The sequence below is a fragment of the Notothenia coriiceps genome, unplaced genomic scaffold (genome assembly GCF_000735185.1).
Source record: "Notothenia coriiceps isolate Sejong01 unplaced genomic scaffold, NC01 NC01_scaffold00037246, whole genome shotgun sequence".
Taxonomy (NCBI): Eukaryota; Metazoa; Chordata; class Actinopteri; order Perciformes; family Nototheniidae; genus Notothenia; species Notothenia coriiceps.
The window spans coordinates 16,007,400-16,034,593 of NW_011369947.1; the positions used below are offsets into that span (position 1 = coordinate 16,007,400).

A 27,194-nucleotide genomic window follows, 5' to 3' on the forward strand; every position below is an offset into this window, starting at 1 on the left:
CTGGGATGAGCCACACTCTCTTATCCGGAGGGACACATTTGGATAGAAAAGAGCTTGAAAAGTTGGGGCCACCGTGTGCGCTACCTGACCGCCTGTCTTTAGCTCCATGAACTCCTCAAACTGTGATAGCTGACAGACGAGCAGCTAGCCCGCTAACACAGGAAGTCGTTTCCAGTCGTTTTCCCTATAAGGCCTGGTGATAATGCTAATGAGCCGGTGTGGCAGATTTTCCTAACTTATTTGTTAGATGTTTCTTTTTTAAAGCATCTCTGGGAATTTAAGCTCGAAACACTATCACCCTCCTGAAATTACACTGCATCACAGAAACACCTGCTGGGCCCATTTTAGATAATAATCCCATTTCTACCTGCCAGTGCAGCTCTCAGGCGGGAGGAATGGGATTGTTTGCATTACTGACCTGTGGAGCAAGGCAGTCTGGAGAAAGCAACAGCCTTGAGGCTTTATTATATTCAATCGTTCTTTCATAAACAAAACCTTACTTTTCGGAAAGGTAAAAAAAAAGAAAAGAATCTGCTAAATGTGGGTAGGCCAGCACTTTGTGGACACACTCCATCTATTTTCTCCAATTAAATCTCTTTAATTGGATTGAGGGCTGGCACCTGGTTTACACTCTGTCAACCACGCCATCCACAATAATTGATGCCAGAGCCATGTGTGTGTGTGTGTGTGTGTGTGTGTGTGTGTGTGTGTGTGTGTGTGTGTGTGTGTGTGTGTGTGTGTGGGTGTGTAGGATGTGTAGCAGTAGGGGGAGGGATTTAGAGCATGTCTCACTACTCCACAATTTCACTGTGATCAATAGCCCGCCTCGCTGTCCACCAGCGTCCACCGCACTGAGATGGGAAATGCCTCAACACTTTGGTGTGCAGGCCAATATGCAGTCACACACACACACACACACACACACACACACACACACACACACACACACACACACACACACACACACACACAGACAGACAGACAGACAGACAGACAGACAGACGCACAGGGGCTGTGGTGGGGAAAGCATTCATTTATTTTAGGAAAGTAACCATGCTACAATGCCAATATTCAACAAATACACAATTTGACATTTATATTATTCATGTTTTAGTACTGAGTCAATAGGTGGTTGAACACAACCATATTTTATATGTTGATGACCTACCTTAATTTAATATTACATTGTGAAAATCCATGTTTATTGTACGGTTTTCCGAATGACTTGAGAATTGTTATAACCTTTTATAATGATCCAATTATGTAATGTTGAAGGTAGTGAACAGTCGATGGTTATCGACCACGAGATTTATACAGAGTCAGTCAAACATATTTGGAAGTTTCTAAAAATGTTTGTCTTACAGCATTGAATCAAAGTGAAACTAGATCTAAATGAATTACAAAAGTAGCTGAAAACACTTCTCCTACAGTATAGTCCTATGCATAGAATCCCTATAGTACATCGCAAATAAGTGAATATTATAATGTATTTATTTGTTTTAAATATATTTATTGGGACAGAAAATTCCTTTATTAGAGATAAGTAGGTGTTTAGACGAGATATATTTGGGATAACATTACCAGAATACTCCCAGGCAAACCCTTACTTAGCAGCTGGCATCAGATATGGGTGGACATGTGTTATAATTATTTTTGACAATATCATTACGGTAACTAGCAACGTGCTGTTGAATAAATGCACAAGAGTTAACATAAACTATACACCATCTCTCTCTGTAATCACATACAGATCCTCATGTATATGCTTTTTTAAAGTTCAAACACATGCTAATGCTGCGGATTTACATACATAGTTGTATGCACACCTACAGAACCGCGGATCCACTCCCTGAATACAAATGCCCGCGCAGAATACAAATGGTGTTCTCCCACACGTGGAAACACGCAGATACAAATCCGAGAGATGCATCACGGCGCGCTGACAGCACCTTTAAGACACTTTGAGAAACACCCCGGCTCCTGAATACCGAGCTCCGCCGCCATACAAATGGGGAGAGGCAGAGACAGAGCGAGAGGGAGGCCAAGGGAGACCCGACACAGTAAATAAAAATACAATTTCCTCCAGTGACATGCCCATTCTGTTGGAAGCCTGACTCTAATTATTCTAAGCACTTTGAGGGATGGCTTTCCACTGCATTAATCTACACATCCCACTAGCCCATTCATAGTCGATGCACTTTTAACTACCTAAGGACGCCCCGAAACTCTTCTTAAAACCTCGGGAGGAGGAGATTGGCTTTGTACAGTGATGGGGTAAAAGTGCTTTGCCTGAGTAAATCTTTCTCCAAATCTCACGGCACAACACCACGCAACAATTTTCATTTCCAATTTCAAATAGCACATCTCTTCTTACCCAACACCCCAAAAAAAGACCAGATTGGAAGGGGGAATGCGTGGCGCGGCTCAGAATAAGTCTGTGTTCTCATTACACCGCCTGTGTGAGAGTGTGGTTGTTTTCCTCTGGGCAGGAAAGCACTCGTAGCTCATTTGGAATGGAGATGGATCGATAAATCACCGGGGACCATCGATCAATCAATGAGCCTATCAATACTCGCTGGATGAGGCTCCGCCCACCACGAGAGGCCATCTTTGGTAGGAATATGTCGGGCAAATGGGCTTTTAACATAATAGCTCTGTCCACTTGTGCTGAGTGCAAGATTGATGCCGTGCAATGTTTACATGTTGACACAAGCTGTAATGGTGATACACAACAGCTTCCGTGTTTACATGTAAAATAATCAGCACACACACACACACGCAGATGTACTGTAAATGGAACGACTGCTCACATTCCGGTCATGTTTATCAAAATCCAAACAACATCAAACCGTCTTTGAAAAGCTCTCTGATCGACGCCGTGTACTTGGCTTTGCTGCACTGCAATATCTACTCTTTATAAACATCTGCCCCCTCGGCGAAGAGAGGAAAAAAATGTAAATAGGCGGAAGCAGAGATCTATCCATCCCAATTAATCTCCACTTGTGTTTAAGTAAAAACTTTGTAAGCATCCAGCAGTTCTTTATTCCCCGAACAGAGGCCAAACCGCACGGCGGGTTACGGAGTGGGCAGATTTTCTCCTCATTGCCACTGCTAAAGACAGAGCAAGGGAGATGCTGCAATAGCTGTTAGCATTGCTACAGTTTACAGATAGGGCTGGTGATGTTCTATATGTACCTTAATGTCAGCAAATCCAATAATGGATAGATAATGAGGGTTGGTTAAAATAATAACGAGATGTTTTTTACTAAAGGTTATTATGTTAGCAGTGTAATCCTGCTAGTTATCCCCCATTTTTTAGAAATGAAACGGTAATCTTTTTTTGTAACTGTAAGGGCATACTGTTAAAAAAAATTTGTATCCTGATTGCATCATCAACATTTCATTAATTACTGCCAAAGCCTGATCGTACCCACACGCTCGTCCGGTTGCCCTTTTCAAATGTGTATTAATCCGCCACTGTAAATAGTCCCCGACTGTCGTCCTGTCTGAGTTACATTTTTGTGAAACACTACAGATGTTTCAGGAAATTACTGACCTTTTTAAAAAACACTTTATCTGTGAGTCACTTTTGCAGATTTGTGTCTTCTGGGCATCAGGATTAGTGCCACAGACAGGGAAGAGAAGATGATCTAGGAACACATTTGTAGATAATAAAATAAACATAGGATAATGTAGCCTAAGCCTTTAATTTAGAGTTAAAAAAACATATGATTGTAAACAACATTTGAATTGCTCTCTTCATGTTACACATCATTCATGCATAACTGTGTAATGTTTGGAATCTGGTATTCAGTAGGAGGAACACACGTGTTATCAGCGGTAGCAGAGACCTGGGATTCTTCTGCCAAACATAATTCCTCACCCTGGCTGCAAGCGTAAAGTGTTGGCAGGTAAATTAACTTTGCTATAAGTTACCATCTCCATCCTACGTGCCCTTCGGCAAATCACTTATCCCCAAACTGAGCTGCTCGGTTGCCATCAGCAGAAAAACTGAGACTGAAAGTTAACATGCTGTGTGAGAGCAATGCGGGGTGATGCCTGCAAAAAAAAAAAAAGGCTGCACACTCAGCAAACACCCGTAGAATTAAAAGAAAAAGTAACAGATGAATAAACAAGCAACCAACACTTCTGTGAATAAAGTTGTCATGTTTTTATTCACAGAGAAATTACTAGCGAGTGTGAGGAATTTGTTTCACAAACTACGGGGATTACGGAAATTGATTTGCATTATGGAAAAGAGAGGCGGCTGCGACTCTTGTTTTTCGATTCCGGCACCTAATGATGGATTTGAGAGTTTTAAGAATGCTGCACATCAGAAACAGAGCGGTTTCAAAAGGATATACCGCTGTCAAAGACACAAAGAAAGTGCATTGTGTAGAATAATGAAAGATGTAAACAGTATGATAACGAAAAGAAAATGACATGGTGATCAACCGAAGAGAAAGAAAGTGGCCAAACTGAAAGCAAGATGTTTAATTGGTGTTTCCTTTTTTGCACTAATGCTGTGACTCTTAATGTCCCACTGTCTTCCTTCTTTGGTTACTTCTGGAGTAATAAATGATTATACAAGAGTTGTTCTGCATTTTTGCAATTAAAAGTGTTTATAGGGTGAAATGACAGAATCAACAACTGTTTTCTTAGACCAGTGGGTCAGTAAAAGACAAGAAACTAGTCAAGAAAAAAAGGCACTTGGGCCGCTGTATAGCTCAGCCTCCCTCTTTCATCACCGTCTCTTAATAAAGGCACTGGTTGCCTAAAAAAAAGAAATAAAGTGACTTATCCAAGTTTATACAAATCTTGTATAGATGCTATGTTTTATAATCCAAAGAAAATAATACGTAGGCCTTATTACGAGATGGTTACACTAATACAAGAATGTTTCAATGAGGTTTGTACACAGCAAGTCTCAACCTGCAGCCATAGAAGGGCCACTCTCGTCAAGTATGCATTAATGATGAGGGCTCTTCAGTATGAAACACAAGCTTCCGTCCAATCACAAGCACTTCTAAAATGGCATTTATAGCTCGCCAAAGCTGCACATTCTCTAAATGTGTTTGTCTTACAGCAGGGGAGGTTCAATCTGAATCTGGATCAACCAGAGTGGCAGACATTTTTTGCAAAGTTAAGAATAATTTCAACCATGTCAAATCCAGACATCCACAGCAAAAACGAAGTAACTGTTAAAGTTTCTCGCCCATGTCTTAACTTTTACCAAATGTCCCTGGTTTCACAGTATTTTATCCTGCAGGCTAACACCCAGAACAAGCACCAAATTGGACAGAAAATCCTTCTCGGCAGATCTAATAATCCGGACCCTTATTTATGTAATTGAATACAAGTATTGCTCCAAATGCAAGAAGCTAGCCCGGTGACATGGAGTTCTTATTTAATGGGGAAAATCAGGTGCACGTATTGGTGTAACCCGAGTACACAGGCATGCATGTGTGTGTGCTGAGGCTGTGAATCCAGCGCTGCTATGTGGCAGCTGACACAATGGAAACAGATTGCCACGGTTGCTCTGCAGCTTTCCATCACATCGCAGCAGATAGAGGGAACGTGAGGCCTAAGGGTCAGCACTGTGCTGCCTGCAGACACCCGGCACCGGGCCCAGCCATTACTGTTAGCTAATTGGAGTTTTCCTCGGGGTCAGGCTAGCCATCTGTGGTGCCTTTTACCAGCAAAGACCCCCGCTCCAAAACCCTCCCGCATCATTTTTAACACTATGTCACTGCTTGACGTGACTCTCTTTCTCTGTTTCCCTTCTGTAAGGACAGGAAAGTAGTGGTGGTGGTGGTGGTGTGTGTGTGTGTGTGTGGGGGGCGGCGGTGGGTAAGGAAAGAATGTGATCTCCCTCCACCGCTGCTGGTTAATAGGAAAAGTCTCTGTCTCCTCTGTGCGCCATTCATCATGTCAAATGGTAATATCTTTAAAGGTCAGGCCGAGTCATAAAGAAAAAAGAGGCCTTGGCTAAACTTTCCCTGGGATTTCCAGAGGTCTAATCACCAATCACCAAATCTGAAGTGTCTCTTTTGATTGGCTTTTGATGGCCTTGTTTCAAAGTGAATCATTACACACACAAAAAAGGGGGACATTTAGGAGAGCGGTAGCTAATTTTTACACACTGACATGAAAGAAATGTCTTCTATGGATTAACCAGGTTGAAAAAAAGGGAGAGGAAAATAGAGGCAGGGATGAAAAACTGCAGTGGCATGATTTATCTAGCCCCGGAAATCAGCAGGGTGCACAAAGAAGGAGCATAAAAGAGAGATAAAATAGCAGAAGAAAAAAAAAGGTGGCGGGGATATAAAGGAGAGGCAGAGGAGCTAAAGACTGCTACTGTCTGACAAGTGTCACACTTCCGCTTCGATCCAGCCTTCCTCCTGCGCTAATGACTGTCAACACGACAAGCAGGGCCGTCTGAAGGGGGAGAAAATTACTCGCTGAAAAGCAATTGACTGACCCCCATCATTTCTCAGGGAACCAGTGACCTGTGAATATTTCATTATGGGGAAAGTCGTGAGGCCCATATAAATGGGGGGAGGAGGGAGGGGGGGTGCTGTTGATCTGCCGAGCTGCGGCGTCAAAAGCGGAAGAGGGAAACTGGGGGCCTGCCTTGTAGCCTTTTCACTACTGCCACAATGCATGTTTTTAGCGAGAGAAAAGAGAGGCAATGAAAGGACTTGGTTAGCGTTTGCAGAATTGTTCAACAGAATGTAGATGGACTGGGAGAGCATCCAGATGAGAAAGGTGCTCCGTTTACCAAAGTCTAAAGAGACGAGAGGGGATTAGAAGCGGGGAGAGAAAGGGAGCTAAACACCTAAATGTTTGGTAGGTGTGGGTCAAAGCAAGTCATTATTTTACCCTCTGCGCGACATTCGTCTTATATTGAGAAACATCAGAGGCCCCGGAATCGAGAGGGGCAGGAAAAGAAAGAGAAGACGAGAAAGATGAAAGAAAATCAATCCCACGCCAAGCCTGATTGATCGGTGGAGTTTTGGACAATTTCATCAGGAGACTCCACTAACCAGAGATGACATGACCAATATTGGAGGGAAAACGCATTGTGGAGATTAATACCTGCATTAGAGGCATCAGGTCGGATAAACGCGGGCTCTGGCAGTAAATACACCGGGCCTTCGTGCCCCTTGCATGACGACTTAATGCCAGAAAAATCCTCACAACCCACACTTTACTTTTCAAACTTGAACTGGACAGGATAATTGAGTCAATTAGGAGCACCTAAATCCATGGTAGGGATCTTCAAAAGAAAAACATACAGTCAAGTTTTGGGCTTGGTCTTAAGGATATCAATAAAAAGAGCTTGGAGATTGCCTCTGTTTATCCAACGATGGAGGGAAAGGGAAGGAGGATTATATCTGTTCTCATTCCGGAACCTCTTGTTACATATTAACTTCTTCACTGTTTTAGCAAAACTTTAATTTATCACTTCTCTGTGTGGGGAGTAAGAGTTAAGTATTCGTCCACATTGACGGAGTTATGTTCAGTCTGCGATAAACCGGAAAAAATATTGGAAAAGAGTTTAATTAAATAAGAACTGGAGAATGGAGAAAAATAATGTGGTCGTTGTGACATTTCTCTTTATACCAAGACAAGCTTCAAAGACGGGAAAGAGAAGGAAAGTCAATACGCGCATCATGATCTAAACTTCCACTTCGGAGAAAAAGCAAGTTCTCCGCTGCTGTATGTCAAACCAATGGAGGGAGGAAATGGACAGGGTGAACTAGGGGGAAGTGCAGAGGGACAGAGGGAATACTGCTGATCGAGCAGATTGGTCAAGAAAGCATGAAATACTACATTACAGGGGGAAAAGGACAAAAGCAGCCACCAGGGTCTGATCATGTAAGCCTGACAGGGAGGCAGGGGGTGGAAGTAATCGAGGGTCACACAGGCCAGATGACTGATCGGGGGACGTCGGGCAAAGTGACAATTTTTGCGGATGGTAAATATTTCAGCAGTGCTTGGTCGTGCGGTGGAGGTCAAGCAAGCTCCATTTTAAAACACAATAGACGGACACCTTTAATAAAATATCCCACATAAGCACACAAACCAGAGCTGCTCGCATGCCCTCCACACACACACACACACACACACACACACACACACACACACACACACACACACACACACACACACACACACAGGAAACTCTCGCTGTTCTTTTCTTTTCGGTTAATGGTCTAATTTCCTCACTTGCAGCCAGATGAAGTTGCCTTTAGAAAAAAGGGATGAAATTCAGCTCTGTGCTCATAAGAAAGTGGGGGGTACGTGACCATGACTGTCAGTGACATTTCCCAGCGATCTACATTTCACACATTTTAATGCAACAAAAAAGGCTTCTCAGTGCCTGTCTCATGAATGGTTTGAAAGCAAAGCCTTAAAAAGCATGAAGGATTCCTTTTTCCCTCTTTAAGTGCACTGCTGATGAGGGGAGCAGAAAAGTAAAGTACAATTTCAATAAAAAAGAAAAATAAACCCTTGCTTCCAGCCCATCAGCCTGGCATCCCTCCAGGAGTGTCTCACTGATATACAACACCAGCGCCGGTGTGACAGTGCACATGGATCGCATCCATGTTTCTCTGGCTGAACATCACTTGCAATAGCTCCTGCGGACACATCCAACTTGAAACCCTTTGTGGACTACCCAGAGTGCCCCTGTTCTCTTTGTCCATCAGCACAGTTAGCAAGTCAAAGTGACAAAGCCGGAGTCAGGTCCAGAGGCTCGCCCAGCTCCTGTAAACCTGGCACCTGATGTTAGTCTCCGCTGAGTGGGGTTTGGAAAACGATGTCCCCCCTTAAACTCCCCATCCTCTCTTGATAAGAGCGGCAAGGGGTGTTTTCATAGCGTCAGAGATGGCGTTGGCCTCTCATTCTCTGTTTTACATTACTGCATGTCTGCAGGAAAGTTGATTAAAGCCTGGGAGCAGATTTGAACTCCTCACCTGCTCTGCCTTTCATCACTGTTAGGTTAAGGGGATTGGGGTGGGGCCTACTGCCCTGCCTCGCAGTGCTGTGTATGCACCGACATTATGACCATGAAGGCAACATTACAGTGGCCTCAAAGGGTAAGCTCGGTGTGGGAGTGGATAGTGTGGCCTGGGTGTGGGCAGCTTCACAGAGCTGGATTGTGGGTGCTCATTTATCAAACACCTCCGGGATAACCTCCCTTTGCTTTATTTCTTCTCAATCAAAAATGTGCCGTGCATGAGAAAGTTGCTGCCTCTCGACCGGCTTCGCTTTGAGCCTGAACCTGCGCTTCCTGCTGCATGGTACCCATGCTAAATTAGCTCTCATAATGAGCTGGAATCCAGTCCTCGATGCCTCTATTAAAAAGGGCCCTTGGGTCCTAGGTAGACTATGTGACAAGACCATTGGTGTGTCGAAGCGGTGAAATGCATACCTAAGACCTCGAACATGTACCAGCTGAACTCTTGACCCACCCCCCATCCCATCTACATCTCACACCGGGCCCCTCTGACACGCTTCTTCAGAGCTGTGTTTCTTGATCCCAGAAACCATTCACCCATTTTGAAACAATGAAACGGCCACAATGACTTCTTGGACCGGATTCGATAGGTACTTCAAGAAAAGGGGAAACCTGCTGGGATTGGCTTAAATGATGAAAACTATTGTGCTCAGAAAGAATCAATTGGTGCTTTTCAGCGTAATTCAATTCTATTCACAAAGGGGCTTGAGAGGCAATCTTAAAATGGAAATGCCACTTTGCTTGGAGTGGGTTGGGAAGAAATGAAGAGAAAGAGGGATAGTTTGCATGGCAAGACACCATCTCCGACGATTAGTACTCCTTTCAATCAAGTCCGTATGTGTCTTACAAACCGCTGCAGAGTTTGTGCTGATTGCAACAGAACCATGCTAAAGTGGGTTATCGTTTTCAGCCAAATAATTACGGCGACGTGGGTGGGATCCACCACACCTCTTCCCGTACATCTACCGCAAAGCAGCCTCACGGCGGGTGACATTTTAAATTGGTCTCTGTTTACATTTTCACAAACCGCAGTCCTTTTATTGTGAAATATTAGAGGATTTTAAAAGACTGGCAAGATCAGTTGGGACTGAGGATCAGGTTTCTTGAAAACAGAGGAAGAAATGGCCGCATTATCTGTTTTTGAAGGAACAAGAAAGCTGCGAGCGTAGGTAGTAAAGAGCCAAAGAGCCCTAAAGGTATACAATGATGGGAGGTGTGTTACATATGGTTGCATAAGATATCAGATATGTCACAATAGAAGCATGTTGTTATCAAGGCAGAGCAAATTGGTAACTGTAACTGCTTTGATAAAAGAATGCCAAAGGGCACATAATACATAGCAACTTTTTTGTACTTTTTTTGTACCTTAAGCACACGGTGAAAAAAACTACACATGCAAAAGTTGATCCTGCAGCAGTCGAGCTATGGAGCATGAAAAAAAAAAGAATGGCGGTGCAGAAAGGAAGAGCTAAAAACCAACTTCCCCTCTCGAGCGCCAATCCAGCAGGATGTCGCTTATCTCTCTGGTCGGTAAAGTGCGGTTGAGGCTCCGGTCAGCATCCTTAACCGCTATCTGTCACTCTACCTCCTTCCCTCCCCCCTCACCTGCCTTCCCCCTTTGCTGCTGTGGGACCGGTTCAGTTTCAGCCTGGCTGCGGTGGGAGACGGACAGGATGAGGTAGACGCGGAGTTGGACTGAGTCTGCAGGCACGTGCGGAGTGTTGAGCGTGCGAGGAGGAGGGCATTGTTAGAGTCTAACCCATGGGGCTTTTCAATTCGGGGGCCCTTCTCCTCTGCCTGTGTCTGTCTTGGCAGGAGAAGAGGTAGTGTCTCCTGCATCATTAATGAAGGCGGTTGACGCCCCGTACAGCAGTGCCCAGCAGCCACAGTCTCCTGCCTGCCACCAGCCTGGAAGTTCTCAAAGAGAGCTGATGTAGTGTATATCCATACTACGGGCTTCTCTCTACTGTGGCACTGCATGCTATATAAACAGCCATGAGGATTCACAAGATGGAGGTCTGCTAGCTTCGGGTTGGCACATGTTGGACTCCTTTGTGAAGTTTATGAGTAATAAATAAGGCATACTCAAAGAGACTCCATCTTGTGAAAGTTCCAAACATGAAAGCCGCTGTCTGTGTCTATGAAATTGAGTCTCGACTGAAAAGTGAAGAACAATGAACTAATTAAAAGATATCCAAAATACAAGTTTGATTGAATCCTGGATAACTCGCATCTCAAAGAGAGATGGAGGCTCTGTCAGTGTCTGTTTACAGTAAAATGCACAATGGAGACAGACAGGGAGGGGGGAAAAAAACTGCTTCTACTCTCCTTTCATCTACAGGGAAGACAACCATGTCACAATTGTTGCCTCCTCTGATTTCCTGATCAAAGTGCCTTAGTTCAGTTCCAAGCCTTCAAATCACAGCCATACTTCATTCTGGGAGTTGAACTTTCCGTCCGCGGAATCAATACTTCTTTCTGATTTCTGCAGAAGATTGCCACTTCTCAGAAATCTAGGGGAGCAGTTGACAACATATAAATTATATTTAGAAGCCCAACCTGTAATTTAGTGATAAACACAGTGCAGCCTCACTAAAACATCTTAAGCCGGAGGGCAGGGAACTATCACTCTGAGGCCAAATATGAAACGTCTGGGTGACACAAATTGGGACTTCAAAGTCTGAGGGTTTGTTACACCGACTAAATTCATCTTTGTTGCACACCAAGTGGAAAAGTCAAATGTTCTCAAAGTTATAACTTACTCCATCCACATTGTTAAAAAGTGCACATTGCAATTTGGCAAGAAATTGTCTATTTGTAATTTAACATGTGCTGTTGTACGTGTTAGATCATTAAAAAAGACACATACTACACTGCATGTGGTAGACAAAATGTATAATAATAATAATAATAAAACAATAAAAGTATTAATACTTTTTAATTAAAAAGACACATGCATGTAGTAGACAACATGTATTATTATTAATACGACACCATACTTGCTGATACACCATTTTTAAATGTAGAATATAGAATGTATTAATATTATTATAATTATTACTTGTATTACTATTATACTTATTTTTTTAAATAATCTTAATCATCTGGATCTGTTTTTGCGATATAGTTATACATGTTTAAATTGTATTTCAATAATCTTCTGATGATGTTCCAAAAATAAAAAAAGGTATTATAAAGGAATACATTTTATTATGATTGGATATCATCAGGATGATTGTCAATTTTAATATCTGTAAGGATTATGGAGTAATGAATCCACAACTGTTATACATTTCGCACACACTGTGTTTAAAAGCCAGAAAGTGATTTCCATTTTAACAAAAGAAAATACTGACTGAGGCAGAGTGAGGCCCATGAGAGTCAGAAATTATAATTCTCTCATTCTCTGGTCTTAGACATTAAGCTTATTACACACCTGCTGACGCACTATTTTTACATGTGGCGGATAATTAGCAATACAAGTATTCAACCTAGCTTTGCAAGTAAGCCTTCAAAGCCTTTGTGTTTGTTTGACACACTGCCTGAATACATATAAAATATGCCTTTGTTGACATGCTTTTTCATGAATTCCCATATTATAATACATGAGGAAGTGGTGTGCAGTAGCTACATGGACTTGGCGGGATCTGTTTACCACTGCGACATATGGACTAGGGTTGAGTATATTCAGAGAATGCTGTTAAATATTTTATCCTACACCACCTGTTTCAGAGCACAGCGATTGGACTATCTACCTGAGAGTGTTGCCCAGCAATCGCACACACATTTGTTTGCATTGTCAGCAGGACTGCAGCAGCATGAATCACAAAGAAAGTAACACAAACAACAATATTCTAGAGCCATACAACATATGCATTTAGATTAAAGAAAAAGAACAAAATACTTGTGTGAAGTACTGAGCAAATTAAAACAAACATGCACCGTGAAGGATTGAACAGAATCTCTTTGCCAAACACTCATTCAAGTGCACGGATAGATTGGGAAGAGGACATTTGTGCAACTGTTGACAAAATGCTTGTCAGTTCCATTCAAATGTGAGATTTTACAGAGGACTCAATGCTAATCGACACATGAATGAAGCCAGGGAGGCGAGCTTATTCAGGAATGGAACCACTGCAGTCCTCCACTCCCAGAATAGCCTGCAGCTTTACTGTATCTCTGGCTCTTTGTTAGCGCTTCGCCTCTAGCCTCAGCCTGCTGCATTTTTGCAAAAAGCGACAACAAAACACTTGTTTTTAGAGAGGAAGAGCCTGAATCTGATTCAACTTCAGAGGATTTGAGCAACAATGGGGGCTCATGCACTCACACGTGCATTCAGACGCACACTGTCACACACACACACAAGAACAATGAGTCCCTGCCCAAGTGGGAATGAACTGCTCCAGAAAGGCCAGGGCCTTGGCAAGGTAATTAACCGAGGGTGCTTGTTTCACATGGCAGAGTCCATTAAGTGCCATGTCACACTGATGTCAGGGTAAAGGTAGTGCACGCGCTCACACACACACTGGAACACACACTCTGCTTTGAAATGGGGGCAAGAACGTTTGAGGTGGAGATAGTGAAGTGAGAACGACAGAAGAAAACGAACAGAGAGAAGTGGCTGTGGCTTCGCTAAACCGATCCCTCCCTAATCAGCAACCCCACTCCCCCCCCCCAGGTCCATTGATCGGCAGCACTACCAGCCCAGCGCCATGATGAGGAGCAGGGGGGAGAATTGGATGTGTTGCCCCTTCCGTATACCCTCTAATTGCCCAGCCTGGGTTACCACCACCCGGCTTTCGTGGGCAAAATGGCCCCCGCACCAATGGATGGAGCAACAATTATGCTGACAAAGCTTGAAAATGGGCCCCGATGTAAGCCCATTAGCCACGGATGACCACACCAGACTCTGCGAGAGTGGAGGGCAGCGGGTGAGTGGGAAGGGCTGCATTAGCTGCAGGAGGAAGTGGGTAAACTCGGCCCAATAACCACAACAAACCGCGAGGGCACCACACACCTGAGTGTATCCACACAAGTACCAGCACATACACACACCGAAGCATATACCTTTCTGGGCTTCTCCGAGTACTCCTGCATCTCAGATAACATTGTCCCCACTGAAGAGACTTCCACACAAGCTAACTGAAGTTTATCTCCCACTTAACAGATGATCCAAAGGAAACAAGAGAGCCACTCGGGGACCAACGGAAGGAGAGGATAGAGGAGGGGACCGAGTGGAGGTAGAGACAACAAAGAGGCGCTGCAACACATGGGTGTCTGCGTCGGGGGCTTTAGGGGTAAACTGCACGATGCAAATGTAAGGCTCATCGTGGGCAGGTTGCTTAAGAATGTTCTTAAAACAATGATCACACTGGCTTAAACGCCATTGCATGGAGTGTGTGTTTGGTGGAGCGTGGAGACGGATGGATGTGCGCCCGCAGCGTCCATGAGCTGTCGTTACGCCGCCCAGAGCAGCACTGCAATTAAAGCAGCAAAAGGCCTGGATGCTGAGACCGGAGGAGCAAGGGGCCGGAGAGCTTTTGGACGGCGAGGGCTGAACGGAGCACCGGGCTGATTCGTGCACACTGACTGTCCCCGAGAATAGGGCCATGTATTTTTAATCAATGTCAAAGTGATGAAGTGTGTTTGCCCCAAAAGATCCCCTGACAAACACAAAGAGAGAAAGACAAACTCCCTAAGGGTGCACACACACACACACACACACACACACACACACACACACACACACACACACACACACACACACACACACACACACACACACACACACACACACACACACACACTGAGACCAGACAGATTCCAGCATCTAACAGCTTCCTCTATATTACTCTTAAGTGTAAAATCCTCATCAGTATTACGTCATGAAAAGCAGCCTCATTTGGAATGCTACTGGCATTTTAATAACAATAAATACTCTTCAGATAAGTGGTCCGCTGGCCGATAATTAGAAATTGGCCGATCCATGGCCATCCCTCAAGAAAGACACATGCTGACTTTTCTGCAGGTTATCTGGTATTGGGAATCATTCCTGAAGCATAAACAAGCCAGGGAGATAGGCTGGCTCGCCTCCAACAGCCTGTCTCCTCAATTTTACAGGCCTCTTTTCCCCTTTCAGCCAATTCAGCCCCAAATATCGATCGGCAGAGAGAGTAAGAGGGGGAGAGAAATTGAAAGAAAGAGATGGGTAGGAAAAAAAAGAGGGGAGGGGGGATTAAAGAGAGATCAAATGGGGGTGAGGAAGGAAAGGCGGAAATGAAGGCCAAAAGGTGAGGTATGTGGGTAAGGAAAAAAGTTTCTTCGTGGAGTACGCACACACACACTTTGTGAGTAAAAGAGGGATAGTAGAAGGTAAGGAAACAGAGAAGGATGAGAGATCATGGCGCGACTTGCAAACAGACATCTAATACTTAAAGCCGTGAGGCTGTAATAAGATCATTAGCCCAGAGAGCAATGACCTAAGGAGAATGCTCGGTGATCCCTGACTGAAACGCAGAGCATTAAGGAGCCTTCTGGATGATTGCTTCATAATTATGGGACCACAGAACATGAGCAGCGCCGGCTTGTGGGCGTAAATGAAGCCACAACCACAACTCTGTGATGCATTATTCTCATAAGTTCTCTCAGCTTTTATTAGACTCTTTTTACAGTCCCTCCATTTGGACTGTAATCTGACGAGGGGGCATCGAGGAGGGCTTGATGCGATTACTAGGAAATTAAATTACAACACATTCAATGCGCCAAAGCACTATACCAAATCAAAAGGACCATTTGGAATGCCATTTAAAGAAGCGCCAGATGTTATGTGGTGGAAGACTTGTCGTGATCCTTGACCCTGCAGGGGGGCCAACAAGGGCCCTGAGCAGCGCTAAGAGCAACAAAGAAAAGGGGGCCAGTCAAAAGGCAGGCTGCACATAGTTTTACACTCTATAAAATATGCATTTGCTAAGTGGTACAGCATTTTGCCCTTTGAGAGGTTCATGCATTGTTTAGGCAGCGGAGCAGAGGAGGAGGAGGCCGGATGGTGGCGGAGGAAGTGCTCCGTAATGGGGCCAAACAGGAGTGCTGATTTATGTGCACAGTCACTGAGGTAAAAAGAGGGAAAAGAGGGACAGAAAAAGTGTTCCGCCGCCGCTCTGTCTTCAAAAGCAGTTCACCTCCTCTGCACTGCACCGTGTTTGGCCCAGCTATCAGCGCGCCAGCACGGTTCACCGCTTGTGATGCTGAAAGCTTTAGCTGCTGAGGTTAAACTTTTCCTAAATTGCATCTACTGTATTTTTAATTGCGTGTGTTCTCAGATGTCAATTACGTCCAAAGTTAAAAGCTACCCTTTTGGAAGGAGCAGATGGTGGGCTGCAGAGTTCCACCGAGAAGCACTGACTAATCTGAGGCATGTGCTGCTGACAGACACACTGCCTCGCTGTCTGCTGCACAACACAATGCAAACTGTGATATTGTCATCAGGGTATTATGAAATAAAAGGGTCTACCCACCCTTTTTATACCCTTCTGGGTCTTTTACACTAATATTAAGGCAGCCATAGGACACTGAAAGCCAAGCTAGACACACCACGACTTAATTCTCAAAACGCATTGAGAAAATCTTCAACTGGGTTATCCCTCAGCCTCGAGGCCTGTTATGCAGCGGCCCCTCCCTGCATCCCACATTCACAACAATAGCATACGCTAATGCACAGGCCAGAAGTGGCCACCACATTCCTGGCAAACACAACCCAATCTTTAACCTCTTTACAGTGCACATGATATACTTTGCAAGCAGAGGCCAAGGGTTTATCCATTATGAATGAACCCATATTACTCCAGGCATTAGCAATGTATGAGCTGTGCTTTAGAAACACAAGGTCTGGGGTTTTTCTGCCTGCCTCCCTGCCACTCTTTCCTCCCCCTTCTCCTTCCACGCTGTTTTCTTCCCTGCCTAGCCACGTGCTGCTGTTCTCACACAGCCTCCCATGGATGCCCCGACTCCTGCCTGACAGCTCATCTGAGCGAGCCCCGCCTGTCTGACCGGCAGCTGCATGAACGCAAGGAGTTTTGAAGAAGCAGGGCCACGCCCGGGGATGAAGCCCTCCACCAATCTTAGCTTTGCTCGCGCTCCGGATTCGGCACTCCTATCCCGGACTCGGCTCCATCGCTCTCGCACTGCCCTGTCCTCCTCAGTCTGATTTCGATGCGCCTTATTGATGGTATCTGATAAGCCAGCCGACTGAAAGTTTAATGAAATGCACGGAAATAAATAACATCAAGGCAGAATGTACTGTTGTGCTGTTCGTACCATCCACATAGTTTACAACTTACGATGCATTTTTCATAAGTCTGTCAATTCACACAGCCTTTAAAATGGGCTTCTTTTGTTTGTTCAAGTCTGCGCAGAGTTCGTTAAAAGGAGGTCATGTTGGGAAATGCCAAACAAGAACATAATAGCATGTTATGAGTTAACAGCACCTTACAGGAAGCGTGGACAACTTCATTTCATGGACACCACTACCTTCCTCATTGGATGTAACACACAAATCAATGGGCTCGTTTTGCCGGAGCAGAGTGAGGTGGGAAGATGGAGCAAGTGCTCTCCATGGAGCCCGGGACTCCCCAGGGCTGCAGCCCCTCTTCCCCACCTCCTCGCTACATTCTCTATTGTGGGACAATGAGATTACAGCTGTCCCCGGGGAGAGCCCAGCTCCCATCAGGCGCCAAGGTCCCCTGCTGGTTGCCTACATGAGAAAAAGAGCGCTCTTCCAAAACCCCCTCTCTGGCCCTACATGGGTCAGCCTGTTAGAGATTACGTCTCCCTTTTTAAATGAACAAAACAACACACTAAAGCCATTAACCTCTGCTACAGCCTTGCATCGCATTACTACACAACTGCAATGTGATTACTGGGAGTCTGAACACATTCAAATCCCATTAATGATTTTGAAAATGCATAGAATGTTATTAGCTACAAGGTAAAGGATGTCCCATGTTGTCCCCATGTAAAAAGGAAATTAACATAGTTTCAGCCACAACAAATAGCGGACTACAGGAAGGAGTGTGGTGAGCAGCCAAGCGGCAAGAGGCCTGGACAAGGACTATTATGACAGGAAGCTAGACTCATCAGCCATTCAGGGCGCTGTAAGAGGAGACATAAATCAATGGCGTGCCAATTATGACACCACACTGAGCCGTGTGAGTGCAGGGAATTAGCAGCACAAATCTCAGTATCAGGTTCAGTTAGATGGGCTGCTCTGGAGTGGGGAGGGAATGCCAAAGACGCACCACAGGGAGGATAAGAGAGGAGGCAGGGGAAGGGAAAGAGAGACAAGCAGAAGCTAACGCTGAAATACGAGGCCACTCATTACAGTCGACAAGGAAATCAGCCAAATTTGTATCTCTTTTGTTTCACTGAAATCATAGTAGTATGCTGCTCATTCTGGAGTTTGAATGCTTAAAGCGACCCACCTCCAGAGGCAGAGCCAGGGGGCCGGAGAGCGCACGCACGCACGCACGCACGCACGCACGCACGCACACACACACACACACACACACACACACACACACACACACACACACACACACACACACACACACACACACCCTTGCAATCAAGTAGGGGGATGCTAGCAGCGCGGATTTGAAACAGGCAGTGCCGACCGGGCCTGAACACGAAGCCTCGACACCACTAAGCACACAGCTGTATCCCAGAACTTAGATTCTGATTAAATGGAAACAGAACAGCCCATTAAAGTCATTAACATACATCTAGAGTATGCATGGGGGGATGTGCACCAAAGGGTGTGCATGCACAGTAATGTAGCGCATATATTAAGAAAAGATCCGCTGATAGGACTTGAAAGAGCATATCTTGCAAAAGCTTATATATATTATTTATCACTCAGACATCAAAAAGGAGACTTTGTAATGACCTTTTTAATTCATATGCAAAGGTAATGCAGATTCAGAAGCTGGAAATCCACCCAGAAGCACAGGCACAATTACAAGAAGGCTGTAGCATGACTGCACTGGCCTGGCCTGGCATGGCATGGCTCTCCCTTTCACAGCTGCATGTATGTTTAATTTAGTGTCATATAAGATGCGGTTCTGCTTTAATATCGTGAAGCGTATATGTTACTTTGAATTTCAGAGATTAGGATGTGGTAGTTATCTCGCGTGTTGAAGATAATGCGTGACTAACATGGGAAATTTAAGTAAAAAAGAATGTTAAATCATCTCTGCAACACTAATATACTTTAGTGTAGGGACATTTTGAATACTTGGATACCAGACACTATAAAAAAATATATAAAATATCTCAAGATTCTGTAAGTAAAACCTTTATTTGAATTTTTAAGGGTGCTAATTTCGAGGTTTCATATTTGTATTTTGTTCCTCTACTGTAAAATGTTTACATCCCTCAATGGTCGACAGCTTAAAGATGTCCCGCCCCTTAGTATGTTACATACAATGTGTAGGAGAGCAAGCCAAAATAAGCACAAGTATTACGTAGTGATGTCACTATGTTGAATAAGTAAACAAAGGACTACAACCGAAGTTTAAAGCAGGGATGTTTGCCTTTGCACACAATCTACAGGCATACAAACCTATATACCGTAGCATACTCACAAAAGGAACACCTCATAATAGGGCTCCTTTAAGAATCTGATACCTATTGTAATCCTGCAGCAAATACAAATATGAACATATATTAGAAATAAAGATTGTCTGTCAGAGAGGATATGCTGTGTGTCTGATAGCTCCTCACCTCCAGAGTCCACACACTTTGGCCGAGAGTTATTTGATATCCCCAGTGAGCCGCTCAGGTCACACTCCTTTACCGTGTGTGTTCAAGTCATCAAACATCAAAGTTTGGTGCCTGCGATCCCTGCTGATTTGGGGTTCTGTTCATTGGTGGATAAATCATGAATGTTTTAATTGGTCGCTGACCTTGATGAAATGAATGGACATCATTTATCAATTAGGAGTGCAATGGGGTGATGTAGGGAGAACGTGTCTGCTGACAGAATTATTTTTCATCTCGTCTTTGGCTCGGTGAGCCTCCCTCTACGCTGCGCAACACCTTTTTAAAGGCTTCTCATGTTGAAACAATTTTCATCTGGCGGTGATGTTTTTATTTTTATTATCATTACATTTTTTCCCGCTCGTAAAAACCCCTCCCTTTGGTACAATCCTCAGCTGTTTACCTAGTATAATTCAGGAAAGGGAGAAATAAAGACAAAAATGTAAAAATTGAGAGAGCTCCGGTATGACCGGCCTAATCTGTGCGTGGGCTGTGTGTTTGCACAGTATGGCTTTTCATGACATGAACATCAAATCCCCAGAGAATACAGCTGCCTCGATGAGATGTGTTTTTATGGGGATTTAGGCTCTGGAAGAGAGATTTGAGTATTACCTATTGTCAAAAATGTGCAATGTTAGGAGAGCTGTAGCGATGGCGGATGGGGATATTAAACAGGCCTGTTAATGTTTAACACAGTGTTGTTGATGCTCCTCTAGTCCTGTAAAGTCTTGACTGTAACTCTTGGTGTTGAGTGGTACAGGAGACTTATTGAAAGGAGGTGAGTAGGAGGTACATAAAAGAAGATAATTCTGCTCTCCTGAGGGTTTTTGCGGGAGCTGCAACCCCCCACACTCATCAGCCATTTCTTCCTCGGAGCAGTCTAGCATGCAGAGGGACGTCGTTTTTCATCCCTCACAAAAGGCTCAGTGAGCCCTGTCTTTAACCAGCTAACAACAGACCAGCCTACCCTTTAGTTCTTCAGACATCTAAATGCTGGCGGCGTTCATTTTTACTCGGGCATGGGAGAATCGGCTCGGGACAGTTTTTCTAACCTGGAGTGTATTCCAACAACGCACCCAGATAGATGTGTGACCACGAGCCAGAGAAGCTCCAGTGCCGACCTTTTGAATGGTGGGCTGCCATTCTCAAACACCGGGCCCCAGATTGACTTCGCCCTCAGCCAGATGAGAGAGCCTGCTCATGTGTGAACATGACTGCCTGCATGGGCTTCGCCAGATCCAAATGCCCTGCAGGTTTGAGGGAGCATTTTACAGCCTGTTTAACAGAAACTTCAAGTATCCCCCCCCCGTCCCACTTTTATTTTTTTTTCCACAAAGAGATTTCTCAGACATCAGGCCTTGCTTGCTGATTGCCTCTGAACGCAGTGTTGATTAAAAAGTCAGCATTGTTCAAGCTTTCTTGTTTTCTCTTTCTTGTGGATCCTGGGAGTACAAACAGCTCGATAGGCTGCGTGTGAAAGTCTTCGGGCCTTGTGTCTGACGAGGGACCCGCGGTGAGAGAGAAAGGGGCCCGGCTCGCCCGGCTTTCGGAATCCAATAAAGTGCTTTATTCCAGGGCCGGGGCAGACGTGAGGCTAATCTTTGATCTGAACTGGAAGCTGAGGGCTCCGGAGTGGTCCACGTTGCCCGATTATTTATGGGAACTTCAAAGGTTCCGCTGATCACACTTGTGTCTCTTATCTGGCGCGCGAGAAACAGCCACAACAACAAAAAGTGACTTTGCGAGTGGAAATTCAGAGCACGGAGCAAAAAGGTAGGGATAAAGGTATTTGAAATAAAAAAGGGGTTGGGTTTGGCGGGGCTCTATGGGGAGATCTACGGATTAGAAGTGATCAGGTATATGGGCCATCTGCCTGAGAATGTGCCTCTGGCTCCGTCCTGAGTGGGATATGTGTTACCATGAAGAGGCCGTCCATGTTAGGGAACCCCGCTATCCTTCCATTCTCAATCACTTTTCTCCTCCCCGTCTCAGTCATTTCCTCTCTCTAGCCACCCTCCTCCATCCCTCCTTTCACTATCACCACCGCCACCTCCACATCACATCAGAAATGTGACTGGCCTCAAACTGCTGACTTGCTCACAGTCCATTGAGTTTCCTCTCCTTATCAAATTACAGCCACCTCAATAACCCACTCGCTGCAGCACGCCGGAAGAAATTAGGTTTTCTCCACCGCCCGCCCCTGGCACTGCACTCACTTTTTTTCCCCCCTCACATTTTCCTTAAAACAGCAGACAGGNGTGGGGGGTGGGGGGTGGGGTGTAAGAGGATGGTGGGTGTGCAGCTGATTTGAACGTTGGCGTATAATTTTCGAGTGGTCGTGTGATCGTAATGTTTCTCACGAGCATGTGCGAGGAGGGTAGAGATGGCCCATTGGCTGCACATTGCTGATTTGCAGACATGGGCCGATGTCCAGATGGCACGCACCTTCCGGGAGTGATTTTTATTTTTTTTTCCACTCCAGGAAATGCTCAGTCGCCGAAGCCCACCAAGACCCCTCCTACCTCCTAGCTTCAGCTATCCTTGGTCCCTTTTCTTCTTTGAGTCGTCGCAATCTCTTCCTTTCCTACCCCTCCTCCCAAACTACCACCAAGCCTCCGTGGAGAAAATGACACAGTCCCATCACCTGTTATATACCTGCAGTGAGGGAGCTTTGGGGACCACGCTAGGTCATCCGTCTCATTTTGTGAGCGAAGCTGCAGATATTACAAAGTCAAAATGAAAAGCATCATCCCCAGGTCAGCCGTCTGACAGTTGATGGATGTCATTTAACCTTCTCAGCAGCTGGTTACTGGTTCAGGCACCAAAGTAAATAAGGCAAAGGGAGGAAAAGTTGAAAACACCTCCACAGCCCTGGATCCATTTCCTCCTTCGCGATATGGGTCGCCTTCGAAGAGTACATTTATTCATTTTTTAACGTCGGCGCCATTGATGTTTTTCGGAGGTCTTAATTGCCCGCTGCGTTAATGCATGCAAATGAGAGTTCAGGATACATTTACAATAACTTGTACTCCCCCCTACACACTACTCCTCCAATGTGAATTAACATCAATATTTATCTTAGTTCTATTATCCAATTCTTACCTTATTCGCATGCTAATTGCTACAATTACCATTAAATAAGGGCGCCGGTTCAGAGGAAATAACCTGCTGCTGAGCACTTGAATTACTGACTCGTCACCTGTGTGCACACACACACACACACACCTACACAAAGACAGCGGGAGAAGAAAGAGAAGGTATGTTAACATCTGCCTCATGGTGGATTTTTAAATCCCGAAGCACCTGACAACACTACAATGCAACAACCAGTTTATACATTTGTTTTTTGGAAAGCTATCCTGTCAGTGGCATCACGGTTGTGACTCTGACACGAGAAGACAGCACGAATAACTGATTGGAAGAGCGGGCCAAATTGAGAATGAACGCTCATGTATAATGATAGGAGGGATCCCGGAGAGGGTTCACATGAAAGCCCAGCAGAGTGCCAGCACCAGTTACCTGGAGAGTTGCGCTCGACGTGCTCTGCCTTCACCTGTTTTATTGGAGAAGACGCCGGCGTGTCAGTGACAGCGAATGTCCAAGTTGAGTGGGAGTAGATTAGATTAACTCCCCTGTGAAAGAGCCTTGTCTGCTTCCATTGTGCATCTTGTCTAGTTAAAACTCAGGTACGACGCGGCAATAAGCAGGTGCGCTGACATCAGAGTTGTGTTGGGAATACTGGCACTGATTGGAAAACCTATAGAGGATTCTTCAAACACAAACACACAGCTGACGTACAGCTTCTAACCCCCCTGTCTTACATGAAGATCAAGTGAGTGATTCTCTACAGCCACTGCACCCACCGGACGCTGTGCTCGCCACCTTAAGGGCTGTTTCTTCCCCTGCAAAGACATCCATTTTGTAAATCGACATGATGGAAGGTGTTATTGAAAAAAGGCCTTGCAGGGAGGGGAGACTAGAGGCAAGGCAGCAACCAGCATACAGGCCTCAAAGCTAACTGAGTAGAGACACAGAGCCCGGTGCTAACTGAGTTGTAAACTTCTATTGCGAGGGCTGCAGTCATACTCCGCTCATCGAATCAGCCTGTAACGTAAGAGAGTAAATTCAGACCGTGTCAAGAAGACAGGAACAAAAATAAATGCAGGGAGAGACAGAGAGAGAACAATGCAAACTAAAGAAGAAAATAAAATCTAATTCTGCTCTCAGGAGCAATATCAATGCCTTTGAAACTTCCAGAGAAAAATGCATATAGTGTACTACAACTGACCCAAGCAAACGATCCAAAGAGGCTTCTTTTATTTTCTATGAGTCTACTAGTTTATATACAGTGTGCTAACCTTCCTCAAACAGAAATATGTATAAAGAATGATTACGCACGTCAGAGCCGTCTTGCCTTTTGGCCTGGCCTCTTGCTCATACAGCACAACAGGGAGCTGATGACCTTTGCTGATGGCAGAATACCTCATCGCGAAGGCCTCCGTCGTAAATTAGTGGACACGCCGCGCACACAATCTATTAGTTTGCTCTTCTATCTGTAATAATCCTGACAGAACAAATAATATCCGGGCATTTTCTCAGCAAAAGAATAAAAAAAAATGATCATAATCATTCAAAGTGATGCAGTGGGACTAAATGTGAAAATAAATTCAGTTTCGATAAATCGACCGCACTTCTCGCAGTGAATGGAGCCCGTGGAGTGGATGGATACCATGGAGCACTGTCTGTCTTACGCACACAAACCTCCCTCGTAAATTATCTTGAGCAATGTAGAATTTATGAGGCAGAGATATCTCACTGCCGGCCTATCATTTCCATGCCTCTGTCACCGTAATTCTCTCCAAAACTGGCCAAGCCCATAGATAAAAAAAACGGCCTCTGCAGATGAAAAAGCGAGAAGTGGCATAAAGGGACGGTAAGTGAAATAAGTGAGTCTGGATGAGGAGGCTGGGGTCTTTTTCCCCGACTCGAGTGCCCACTACATCCGGTTGAAAGTGAACCATGGAATATGCAAACGTGGAGTAAAGGAGAGGACAAGTGTGACAATTAGAATCTGCTCTGTTTACCTTGTGTGAAATCAAGTGGTTGGGGTAAATTCGGTAAAATGGGACTCGAGTCAAATTGCCATTTTTCTACCTCAGCTGACGTGGCTCGACAATAGCATTTACCTTTTGAAATATGTGTTTGTGTTTCTCTGTGTCAGTGGGACTGCCTGTGAGTGTGTGTGTGAAGATATATTTTGGGGTGGGGGGGGGGTTGGAGGGGGGCTTTTAGAGCACTATCATAGAGTAGGTGGAGGACGGTGGAGTGTATCAGAGAGGGCAGTCCGCACATGCTGCCCTGTGAGATTGGATTCTCACCCATGTAATGTTAGCACACATAAAAACGCTGCTCCGCAACAACCTCATATTTACACAGCAATTTTCCACTCGTTGCGACAGAAGCAAATCGCATTTGTTTCCCTGCCGTTGATACCACGCTGCCCTAGAATTTCATTCATATCCAGTTAATTAGCCCTTCCTCTCCCGGCACCAGAAAGAGCAATCATTGGATGAAAAAAATGTACGGGCTAATTTATTACAGTTCATCAAAGGAAGTGTTGGATATTAGAATGATTACTTGTGTTTTCTCTGATAGCAGTCAGCGACAGGAAGAATAATACTAATACAAAAAAAGTTATTTACCCAAAACAGCTGGACGGATAAATTAGGCCCTTTCTCTACATGACAGTATCTCCCTCCACTGCGCTGTTTCAACATTCCTGGGTGAAAAGCGACGTCTCTCAAGCTCCTTTGAGAACGTTAATTGCTATTCATTACTCCCTATTGCTGAATGATAACAATGTTGGAGTTACCATTCTGAGTCATTAAATTAGAAGGGAAGGGGTTTGAATAGGAAGAGTGGGCAATGGAAAGCCCTCATCCCTGCTGAGCCTTGACAGCGTGCGACCATTTGAAGGGTAGCTTCCCCCCAAAACACATTAGTACTGGTAGTACCAAGCAAATAGTTCTGGATGGAGGTTTTTTTTTTTTTATTTCTGTTTCCAGCCATATGACAATGAATCTAATTTCTTGGAAAAACTCACAATTCCAAGAACAGGAGCGTTTCAAGAGTTTTCACAGGGACTGTATATTTGATAAAAACTAGTTCCAAAAGCAATGTTGAGGATTATCTATACTTCTTTTGTTATGATATTTGGGAAACCAGTGGCTTTAGTGTAGAGACAGAGTTGAAATGGGCAGACAGAGGGGATGATTTGCAGCTAGAGATGTCCCGATCCGATCACGTGATCGGGGATCGGAGCCGATCACATGATTTTCAAACGATCCCTGATTTTTTTTCTCCCAATTCCGATCTTTTGAAAATCATGTGATCGGCTCCGATCCCCGATCACGTGATCGGATCGGGACATCTCTAGCTGCAAATCATCCCCTCTGTCTGCCCATTTCAACTCTGTNAGCGATTTTTTGAATATTCGTTACAGTCTCCATAATCGAAAATGTCCGATTTTTGAATTTGATCAAGGTCAGTTTCTGGCATCCCTAGTCTCCAGAACCTTCACTGACACATTAAATATATATTTCTACAATATGTTGCATAGTAAACGCAGGGTCTGAACACCTGATCTCCAGTGTTTAAGAACATCCACCTCCAAATTCTCTAAAGTGAAGGGAAAAGAATTATAAAAGGGACAGATATTCATAATGTGATACGATTTCAGTAAAGGAAGAATAGGGGGCCACTGTATAGCTCAATTGGTGGAGAGATTGGCAGATTTGAATCCGGCCAAAAACCATGTGCTGCAAATAGGGATATCCCGATCACCTTTTTTTGCTCCCGATCCGATTCCGATCATTTGATTTTGACAATTTGCCGATACCAATTTTTCCCGATCCGATCTTTATGCAATGCATTAAGAGAAAAAAAAGAAAAAAAGCATTCAAGTTGTGCCTTAAGGTTATTTTTTTATTTAAATTGGATATTCTATCCAGCATGGATATAGCTTCTTTCTTTCACAGCAGCATTGGATCAGTTCAGTTGCGCAGCATTGGATCAAAACAAAATAAAACTTATCAGTACTCGTTAGCTTACTGCTACAATTAAACCCTGCGCCCTGCCCACTCTGTTGCCAGATTTGAGAGAAATAAGCAACCAGGTCTATGAAAACAAGCCCCAAAGAAGCAACACATACATGATGTTGTGTCATTTGAAACCAAAACTAAGGCCTCAGGATGACTTTAAGACTTGAACATGGTCATTTTTGTTTTGTAACATTGAATACAAAATTTAATTTTTTTTTTTTTTTTAAATCCCGATCCCCGATTTTTTTTCTCCCGAT

At 44.5% G+C, this 27,194-nt stretch overlaps 1 protein-coding gene across 10 annotated transcripts in view; it reads right to left on the reverse strand.

Moving 5' to 3' along the window:
• rbfox3a (RNA binding fox-1 homolog 3a) overlaps positions 1-27,194 on the reverse strand; it is a 265,880-nt gene that overhangs the window by 48,950 nt on the left and 189,736 nt on the right. The gene's annotated exons all lie outside the window — the stretch shown is intronic.